Genomic DNA, 11,630 nt, shown 5'->3' on the forward strand with positions numbered 1-11,630 from the left:
TACTACTAACAAGCTAACAAATCTCCCTAGGACTTAGTCATAACAAAAAACTTTGCAGCCCTTGAAACACTAACATAGATAAAGATTTATTTAACGAACAGCTGATCAAAATTAACTTCAAGTTAGATTGAATTTATGGATGATTGACTTATCCACTTGAAGATGAAGTTATTTAAAGTCTATTTATAGGATACTATTTCACATAGCAGGTGTGTGCTTTAGAATTTCTTAAGATCAATAATCATATTGTCCTTTTCTATAAACCAAGGATTTTTTTAGTTTCTATTATCAAGATTGAGGGTGGGTTTTTATTTCTCATCCCCAAAAACAAGAAAAAGGGAAGAGAAGAGATAAGTTGTCACAAGAGAACAAAATAACAAAAGAGGCCCCTACCACTACCCTTACCTCTACCCTTACAACATTATTTAAACACAAGGTTTTAGCTTACTTTCATTATTTCAAAACCCCATCCAAAATGACCAGAAAATGTAGCCAATTAAACCTCTCACACACATATCCTTGCAAAACCCTAATAGCAGGAAAAAACTTAAGAGTTCAGGCATAAGAAAGGGATAACTACCTTTAACAACTGTTAGCTTTAGAGTTTGCTATATATTAAATATGAGTATATATATGTGAAAAGGGGCGGGTTTTAGTTTTGGTATTCATGTTGGAAGAGAGGTTGCTGAACAGCTAGTTTTTGACTAAATGAAATAGAATGGATAGTAGATTGATGTTGTTGAGTTATGGTTTTGTATCCATATAGAATAAAAAGCAGACAAGGACCACTGGAATGGAGATCCATCCGCCATATCACACCATAAATGTTGCTGAATATTCAAGGCAATTTATAATTAAGCAAAACCAATCGAAATGAACAATCCAAGTTTATTAAACAAATTATTGAACGTAAACCATGTGGCTTATCTCATGCTGATGTTTCCATATGGACTAAAATTACACCCAAATTTTATCATGAATGATTCTTTTCTTTTCTTTCTTCTTTATTTGTTTTCTGTTTGATTTGCCCAAAAGCATCATATCTATCATTTGTGGTTAAAAACCGACATTATTGTTTTATTTTATGTTGACAATAGTGAGTACTATTTGATATTTTACCAATTTCATCTCTATCTCCGACCAATCTCCAATGACTTCCATTTGATGTGCCATTTTTATCTCTTCTACTGCTTTCACCCTTTTCACTTCATTTCAAGTATAAATAGCTATGAAATTATCAAAAGTCTATTTATTTTATAAAGAAATAGATATTATTTTAAGCGTATTTATATTTTTTTACATCTATATTTACCATATGTAAAACATTTGATTGAGTTAGTGTCTCTTTTAACCGAATCTTAATTCAGATATAAAATTATAAAAAACTCATTCATTTTAATACTCATAATAATAATGAAAATATTTAAACCCAAATTATCATAATTTTTATCAATACAACTTTACCATTTCAACTAAGATAATATTTAACTTTTATATTATATTATATTATTTTTCATATTATTAAATATATTATAATCAATGTACTCAATGGCTTTACATAATCCAAATGAAAATGTGGAGAAAATAAAAATAAAAGCAGTCCACTAGGTAAGGCTAGGGCATCACTCGGCCCCACCTTCTCTCGAACTTATTCCTTATATATATTTATTCATCGAAAAACCAAATTACTTTTTGCTCTGCATTTGTTTGTTCTTTAATGCCTTTCCAAAAATATTCCTCCCATTGTCTTCCTCAGGGGACCATTTCAAGATTTTCGTCACCATGAAAAAAATATTTTAAAAATATTTTGACAATTTTTATTATGTATTTTTAAAAGATAAAATATTTATTTTAAATACAATGTCATAAAAATATATATATCTAAATAATATTTAAATTTATTAATATTATAATATAGAGAATATAAAAACTTAAATTATAATAAAAGTATTATAAATAATTTATTAATTAATATTACGATATATGTAATGCATGGAATACATAAATTTAAAATACATTAATACCTTTACTTGCAAAAAGAAAAAAAAAGTTGTTCCTAATGGTGTTTGCTACCCTAGCACGTTCCTGTCTGCCGCCTCTGGCAAAAAGTTTTATAGGTTTTCTGCTGTTTTGCTTGGCTTTTTGTGATTTTTACAGTCGGCACATCTTGTGTGTCGAACTTCTGCATTCTAAAGTAAAAAACCATAGTGTGAGATTTACACCTACAATGATGGAAAATGAACTGGCTCAACTTTCAATTAATGAAGAAGAAGAAGAAGTTATTCAAATACAACCAGATCTGAACAGAGAAAGAACGGGGGAGATTTTTCAACTTGTCGGCTGTTTTTTGACTGCTAGTATTATTCACTTTCTAGCAATGAAGATTACTATAGCGAATTTGTGGTATCCGATTCGGGGTGTTTAGATTCGAGATTTGGGAGAGAAAAGGTATTTGTTCCAATTTTTTCATAATAAGGATCTGGAAAGAGTCATCAAGGGTTCTCCTTAGACCTTTAACAATCATTTGCTGTTTCTTTATAAATTGAATTGGGGAGAGGATCCACTACAAGTACCCTTAGTTATGACTCCGTTTTGGGTATAGATACATGATGTCCCTATTGGTTTATTCTCTGAGAGTTTAGCGGTGCAAATGGGGAATTTTTTAGGGACTTTTCTAGAATATGATGGATTAAATATGGGTAAGGAAAATAGAAATCTCATGAGAATTAGAGTTCAAATTGATGTAAGGTACCTTCTAAAAAGAAAGAAACAAATTTCATTCTATGAGAGATAGTCGTATGTTAATTTTAAATATGAACGGTTATCATTATTTTGTTTTTTCTGTGGTAGATTGGGCCATAGCGACTCATTTTGTGAAGCAAAGATAACACTCGGAGTAGAAGTAGCTGAAATGGGATGGGATTTATCTTTACAAGCTCAGTCTCGAAGAGCTTTAACTATGACTAGTATATGGTTACGGGATGATAGGGGTGGAATAATGGGTGGAGTTGGTGAAAATAATAGAGGATGCAGGAGTGGGCAATGGACGGTGGAAAATAAAAAGAGATACGTAAAGATAATGGATCTAGTTCTTCGCTTCAACTTGGAAGGGGGATCATAAGGTTCTAGTCAACGACTGAAAACTGTACTAATAGATTAGATTCATAATTCTATAGACCATGATTCGGAGGACACAACATTAATAGGTGAGGAGGGGAAGAAAAGATCTAGAGGAGAAATCGACGATTTTTTAGAAAATGATGAAATTAGTAAGTTATTGTCCAAAAATAGAAGAATAGGGGAACAAAATCAGTTATCATCGGCTGCTGCCAGAAGGCAAGCCAACCAAGCGCAATGAAAATCTTAAGTTGGAATGTTTGTGGATTGGGGAGACCACGGACAATAGGGAGATTTCGGCACCCGTTGAAGATCTTTAATCCCCAAATAGTCTTCTTTATAGAGATTAAACTATGCAGAATACAAATGGAGAGAATTCGAAGGAGCTGTGGTTTTGTAAATGGTATTGAAGTTGGTTTGAAAGGTACTAGAGGAGGATTGTGTTTGGGATAGAGAAACGATATTGATGTTAACCTTCAAAGTTTTTCTAAAAGGCATATTGATGTGATTGTGGAAGATACAGAACTTAAGGGAAAGTGGCGATTTACGGGTTTTTATGGGACCCTATATATTCAAGATAAAGAAGATTCTTGGGCTGTTCTGAAAAATCTTTGTCAAGATGAGAATGCTCCTTGGTTTGTATGCGGAGACTTTAATGAAATTATGTATGGGTTAAAAAAAAGGGAGGTCTGCCTAGAGATGAAAGAAGAATGGAATTGTTTCAAAAAACATTAAAGGAATGTTAATTAAATGATATGGGGTTTTCTGACAGGTGGTTTACATGGGAGAGAGGAAATTTACCTGAAACAAATGTATAAGAATGACTTGATAGGGGGTGGCCAATGCGAAATGGATGCTAATATATCCTCACGTAAAAGTTTAACACCTGGTTCATTCTTTTTCTTATCATTGTCCTCTCTTGGTTGTCACGAATAAAGAAGAGGATAGGTGAAAAGGAGATAATTTTAAATTCGAAGCCTGGTGGACATTAGAAGACTCTTTTAATAAAGAAGTCAAACATTTATGGGGACTAGCAATAGGAGATCTATTGCAAAAGTTAGATTTCTTGAGAAAAGGATTGAAAAGATAGGCTAGGTAAATACGAATACATAGAAAGTGGAGAAAGGAGGTATTAACAATGAAACTATCAGAATTAGTAGAAGCTGAAAGGGATGATATGACTTTGGTCGAGATGATTGACACAAAGATTTAGCTAAACTTTGAGATCAAAAAGGATGAATACTACTGAGAACAGAAGGCTCAATTGAACTGGTTGAAATATGGCGATAGGAACATAGCTTTTTTTCATAGCCATACAATACAAAGACGAAGGAGAAATCAGATTAACAAGTTACAAAATGAAAGTGGAAGGGAAACAGAAGATGTTCAAGAAATGGAGGGTATTGCACGGGCTTATTTTGAGAATTTATTCACAGTAGGGAGGACTACATTTAACGAGCATTTATTTTCAGGCATTGATTGTTGTATTACTGATGAAGATAATAGAAAGCTTTTAGCGTAAATTCGAGAGGGTCTATTCGAAATGGGTTCTACAAAGGCACCAGGAGAAGACGGATTTCCAACCCTATTTTACCAAAGATGCTGGGATATCATTGGGAATGATGTCGTTTCTTTTTGCTTACATCTTTTGAATGGAGATATGGAGGTTAGTTAAATAAACTTAACACATATTGTGCTTATCCCAAAAATCACCAGCCCTTCTAATATGACTCATTTTTGGTCGATTAGTTTATGCAACGTTCTGTATAAAATACTGGCAAAGGCTATAGCAAAAAGATTTAGAGGAGTAATTGATAAATGTATTGATGAAGCACAGAGTGCTTTTGTGCCAGGAAGACTTATAACTGATAATGTACTAGTGGCCTATGAAACTTTACATTCACTGAAGCAAAAGAGAGTGGGGAAGAAGGGGTACATGGCAGTCAAGTTAGACATGAGTAAGGCTTATGATAGAGTAGAATAGAATTTTGTTAGGGAAATTATGGGTCGAATGGGATTCGCTCAAAAATGGATTGATTCTATTATAAAGTGCATGTCTACTATTTCTTATTCGGCTGTAGTTAATGGTAATATTGGAGAAATTTTTTATCCAACAAGGGGACTTAGGCAAGGTGATCCATTAAGCCCGTTTTTATTCCTGATATGTGGGGAAGGTCTATCATGCCTAATGAGATTGGCAATTAGAGAAAGATTTTTAAAAGGTGTCAAGGTTAGTAGAAGTGGCCCAAAGGTGTCTCATTATTATTTGCAGATGACTACATATTGTTTGGAGAGGCAACAGGAAAGGGAGCTTGTGCAATCTAACAGATTTTACAGGAGTACAAAAACGGTTCAGGTCAGTATGTAAACTTTGATAAATCACCTGTCTTTTTTAACAGAAACACCCCAGAAGAAGATAGACAGTTGGTGGTTAATCAGCTAGGAGTCCGAAGTTCAAATGACTTGGAACAGTACTTAGGGCTACCGAGTCTAGTTGGCAAAAGAAAAAAAGAATCTTTTCAAATTTTGAAAGACAGACTCAAACAGCGTATTGATAATTGAAGTATTAGATTATTGTCTCAAGGTGGAAAATATGTATTCATTAAAGTTGTTTTACAAGCTATGCCGACGTACTCAATGACCTGTTTTTTATTACCAAAATCTTTATTGCTAAATTTTAGTGGCAAAAGGGGCGAGGGAAGAAGGGAATCCATTGGTGCTCTTGGAAAAATATGTGTTTTTTAAAAGAAAATGGAGGTTTGGGTTTTCGGAATTTTTTCCAATTTAATGTTGCGTTATTAGCCAAGCAGGGGTGGCTTCTTATTAAATATCCGAATTCCTTATTAGCCAGAGTTCTCAAAGCAAAATATTTTTCGCAATCAAAATTTTTAAACGCACAGTTGGGATCTTTACCTTCATTTACCTAGAAGAACATCTGGGCATCAAGGGGGATCATTCATGATGGTATTTGCTGGAGAGTTGACGAGGGACTGAGATATCCATATGGACAGATTGTTGGATTCTAGTGAGCGCAACAGTTTGTTGGCAACACAGAGAGGTAAATGGTGTAGTGCAATTAGTTTCGGATTTAATTAATAGTACAAGTAGAACTTGGAAACGAGAATTGATTAGTAATACCTTTCAACCGGACATAGCCTAAAAGATCTTGCAGATTCCTTTGGCAGAAGTAGACCATAGAGACTTCCAAGTATAGAAAGAAGAACCTTCAAGGGATTTCTCAATAAGAAGCGCCTATAAACTATTACAGTATAACAGCTTAGATCCTAATAGCTATTTATTACAACCCGAAACTAAAAATTTCTATCGAAAACTATGGGATTTACAGATGCCATCAAAAATTGCAATAACAATATGGCGGATCTCCTGGAACTATTTCCTTTTATTAGCTAACCTAAGATGCAAAAAAGTGACCGCCAACGACAGATGTCCTCGGTGCAGTCTCGGAGAAGAAGATAGCAACCATATCTTTAGACAGTGCCCTACAATCAGTGAAATATGGCCAAGCATCAACCTCTCTTGGACTACAACTCATATGAATCAAAATTTTTAGGAATGGCTAACTTGGGTTTTTGAAATGAGTACAAAAGAACAGTGTCGGATCTTTTGCTGCGCTCTATGGTTTATATGGAGCTCCCGGAACCAATATGTTCATGAAAGGAAAAACATTTCAGTTAGGGATATGGCACAGAAAATCAGTAGATACATAGCAGAACTGAAAGGGGTCCAAGAGAAAAAACTCACCTCTATTACTGAAAGAGCTCATGGCCAAATAGGGGCGATGGAGGGTACTACAGTACAGTTTGATGCAGCCTTCGATAAGAGAAATTCTAGATTGGCCTCAAATTTAGTAGTTCAGGACCAGATGGGTACTTTAAAAGTCTTAAAGACAGTTCTTCATGAAAATATTCCCTCCCCGTTCGCAACAGAAGCTCATGCTGGATTAGATGCCATCAAGTTAGTAATAGAAATGGGGTTAACAATAGCAAGAATAAAGGGGGACTCGAAAACAGTCATTAAAAAATGCCAATCAATAGAAATGGACAAGTCAGTTCTTGGAGCGATTATTCGAGATATACAGACTAAAAGAACCAGTGTCCAAGAGGTTACTTTCGAGTTCATTCATAGATCGGAGAATGTTCAAGCCCATAACTTAGCAAAAGAAGCTTTAGAGAGAAGAGAAGAATCATATCTGGTGGGGGAAATGATGGTCCATAGAGTAATAGATCTGGAAGGAAGATCAAGAGAAAATTCGGATTGAAATCGTTTTGGGAGGGAGAAGTGAGTGGTTAAAGATAACAAGTACATTGAAATCGTTGGGAAAGGTTATCTCTGAACAGGCGCAGTTGATGGACATGAAAAAATGATGATGTAATAAATGGTCAACCTGTTTGATTTGACTAGGAATTGTATTTTAGGTTTCTTTTTATTTAATTTCTCTTTTGTTTAATAATCAATTTCTTATTTTGTTTTCACGAATGGGCTTAGCATAAAAAATAATAGGTATGTCCATTATAGTTTATTGTTTTTTAGCTATACATTACTAAGCCCAAACGAAAATTTTGGGTATTTGCTTTTTTCAATAATAAAAGCCCAGTTAAATTATTCAAAAAAAAAATTCATTAATATCATTATATATAACATATATAAACTTAAATTATAATCACGTAATGCCAAATTTAGCTCTTCATGTTTACATTATCAATTTAGTCCTTGAACATTTCAAATAAAGTCTTTGAACTTTTTTAAGAAAAGTCGAATCGTTTTCTAATTTTAACAGAAATACTAACTAAGACATTAATTTTTTAAGGATTAAGGGTGCAGAAAGCCCTTAAACTTTTTCAAGATAAGCAAGTAAGCCCCTATTTTTTTCTTCACTCATGGTTAATTGAACTGTCAAAATGCATCAAAATGATCATTTAATCATTGATCGTTAAAGTTAATAGTCCCCTTTTTTTTTCAGTTAAAGCCATGACGTATTACAACACGGTGTGATATGTAGTGAAAAATGATAAAAAAATAAAAATCAATAAGAAAAACATTTAAAATTATATAAAATATTTAAAATTTATTAAAAATATAGAAAATTATAAAAATCACAAAAATTACAAAAATTATAAAAAATCTTAAATAATTTATAAAAGTTTGTAATATTTTTTTATAAAATGGTAAAAAAATTATAAAATATATAATAATATAGAAAAAATTATAATTTTTTATAAAATTGTAAAAATATAAAATTGTAAAAAGTATTATAAAAAATTATAAAATCAAGTAAAGGAAAGAGCTATATTAGTGAATGAATTGATAGAAGCTGATGAAGTGTTTTGCACTAGAACTGCAGCAGGAGTTACTTCTATGGGGAGTATTACATACATACATACATACATATTCACTATAGATCATTAAAAACATATGAAATCATATAATTTTTGGATACACGTACATTACACATCATTAGAAACATTGAAAAGGAAGCAGCACAAGAAATCAAATGGTGCATGCTATGTAGTGACAAAATGCAACAATAGCTACAATGACTCTAATATTTCAAAATTTTGGGTAGAAATTAGTTTGATAAATAAAGCCAGCAAGAAAAGATTGAATATATGTAAGAGGAGAAAGGTAAACAAAACTAAAGAAATATTGGGTTGATTATGATTGGCTTGGGCGTATTAGAGAGACACAATAATGGAATACAATAATTTTTATAATTTTCTTACAACTTTACAAAATTTTAAATTTTTTTTTGTATTCCTATATATTTTATAAATTTTATGATTTTTATAAATTTTTATAATTTTTATAAAATTTTACAAATTCTTTATATATTATTTTTTAAGATTCTTATTTTTTTCTAATTTTTAATAACTTTTAAATACTTTTTATATTTTTTATTAAAATTTAATGAAATTTATAACTAATATTTATTTTTTATCATTTTTGTCACATGTCACATCGTGGTGGCTTCAACTGAAAAAAAAATTAGAGGTAGTTAACTTTAACAGTCAACCATAAAAATTAACAGTCAAAGGGTCTTCTTGATGCATTTTGGCAGTTCAAGTACCCAATTGAGTGCCAAAAAAATATCAGGGGCTTAATTGTTTTTTTTTCAAGTGAGGGCTTTTTACATTCTTAAACCATTTTTAATGATGTTGGCGTGGTAAGTTACGTGACAGTGCACGTATACTTCATACTAACATAGAACCATTTGTCTTATATGACACATTACAAGTAATTTTAAAATTATAAAATATAAAATATAAAAAGTTCATAAAAATTTAAAAAATTAGTATGGAGTACATGGTGATTGCCATGTGAGCTGCTATGTTAAAATATTTTAAAATTTTACTCAGTATTTTCGTCAGAAAAACAAAAAATTGGCTTTTTTTAAAGGTTGATCAAATTTAAGTCTTTTTAAAAAATTGAGGGCCAAATTTAGTTAAAAAAAAGGGGCCAAAATAAAAAAAATGTAAAGTTTGAGAGTTGAATTTGATATTATGCCAAAAATATGATAAATCGTATAATAATATGTAATCAAACCTCTCTACAATAATTCAATTTGTTTGCTAAAATTTTGGATGTTATAGAGAAGTGATTTTTATACACTTACAACATTATTTGTGTTTTAGATTATACTTGAATTATTTTTAATCTTTAGATTTGCAACTATAATATATTAATATTAATTACTAAAATTAATACTTTTAATAAAATTTACAAATGTAATTCCATTTGTTAAAGATGATTTTTCATTTAATAAAATATGATTAGTATATTTTTATGTAAAACTTAAACATTTTTATTGAAATACTATCTTAACTAACATTTATAATTTTTATTTTACTTGCAAATAGAACTAATTCTACTAAAAAAAATGAGAGGAAGGGCTTTTAAAGAGAATTAACTTTATAAATAATGTCTTTCATACTTTAGAATTATTGTTGTTATAAATGAAAAGTTAATTCGGAAGGTGTAAGTAAAACATAAAAAAAATTGGATCTACAAAAAAATTAATAGAAAATAGTTGTGATAGAGATGATTGGTTATATTGAAATGATTGTTTAAATTAATAGAACATGTTGATTAGATCTAAGTTCGAAAGATTTTAAATTTGATACGATTTTGATAAAAATATTATCTTTGAAAAAAAAGTTTGGCCATTAAAAATCTATCTTAATATGATCTATTTTCAAGTTTATGATACATTATTTTCTATTTTATATATTAAATAATTTATACCATATGAAATTAAATATACTATAGTATAACATAAATATTATAAAAAATATGTTGTGTATTAGAAATTTAATAGAAGAAAAAAAATACATAATAATAGTAAAAGTTATATATATGTATATAACTATTAAATATTAAATAAAAAATAATATAGACGGGTCTAAATGAATTTGGGCTTATCATTTATAAATATAAGCGAGTTTGGACATAAATTTGAGATTTATATTTAGAGTCAGTTTAAATTTGAGCAACTATATATGGTATAAAGCCATACATCGCCCAACCTAATTCGATTCATGAACACTTGTAATGCACACATATTTAATTACTGATTTAGGTTTAAATATATTTTGATTTTGTACATTGTAATAATTGAATCTATTTATAATAATGAGGATTAAATTTATTATAATCACAATTCTAATTATAGTGTAATTGTGTAATGTAACTTCTTTTAAGAAAATTTCTTTAAAGAATCAAATTGATACAATCTTTTATCATTAATCTTAGTGATAGGTGGATTTAATTATTAATATTAAATAAGTAATAAATGTAATAAATGATAAATGATAAATAATAAATAAAAGTAAGTATTTTGATTGAATCTAAGAAATTAAGAGTTTAGATTTCATCACATTGTTATGATCAAGGGAATTCCACAAATAGTCATATGGATCAACACTCAAGGAGAAGCTTACGCCAAAGGGTGTCTTCTAAAATATATATTAATTGTGTGATGGGAGCCACATCAACAGAGGTCTAACCGTTAGCACGAAATATTGCACGGACAGAGATCTATATGAAGAATTACTTAGAGAAGTTAGTTATGCTTATTTTGAGTCGTTATCTGCTATCAATTCTCACCTCCTTCCTTTTCCTTTTTCTCTCATCTTTTTTTTTTTTGGTTCTGCACTTACTTCTTTGCTGTAATTTACTTGAATCCAAAGAATTATAATATTAATCAAATATTCTCTAGAATCTATTATTATTCCATTGAGGTTATTATTGAGATTACATCATTAGTGCTTTCATTTATTCTCTGCAAAGATGGAAGAGTATCATACTCGTTCCCATGTTGTGGATGAGAATATTAAAGCAGTTCAAGAATCTCATTATTTGCTCCGTCTAGATATGGATAGCTTAACCTCTCCAGTTGATGATCAAAAGAAGATTCTTCAAGGAGTTCTGGCTCGCTTATCTTCCTTGCTTGCCCAAAAATAACAAATGGTACCTACTAACTCCACGGTGGGCGCCTT

General features: G+C 30.6%; 1 long non-coding RNA gene across 5 annotated transcripts; it reads right to left on the bottom strand.

Moving 5' to 3' along the window:
• Window positions 1–1,950: 1,950 nt before the first annotated feature.
• LOC121215984 (uncharacterized) lies at window positions 1,951–7,687 on the bottom strand. Of its 5 annotated transcripts, XR_005911957.1 has the most exons (5): window positions 7,246–7,687; window positions 6,880–7,073; window positions 6,256–6,768; window positions 6,031–6,139; window positions 1,951–2,189 (listed from the first exon to the last, which is right to left on the bottom strand). It is a non-coding gene; the product is annotated as an uncharacterized lncRNA (long non-coding RNA). The 5 variants fall into 5 exon arrangements; XR_005911952.1 differs by having other exon boundaries at window positions 1,951–6,139; XR_005911955.1 differs by having other exon boundaries at window positions 6,256–7,073.
• Window positions 7,688–11,630: the final 3,943 nt, after the last annotated feature.

The sequence above is a fragment of the Gossypium hirsutum genome, chromosome A02 (assembly GCF_007990345.1).
Source record: "Gossypium hirsutum isolate 1008001.06 chromosome A02, Gossypium_hirsutum_v2.1, whole genome shotgun sequence".
NCBI classification, from domain to species: domain Eukaryota; kingdom Viridiplantae; phylum Streptophyta; class Magnoliopsida; order Malvales; family Malvaceae; genus Gossypium; species Gossypium hirsutum.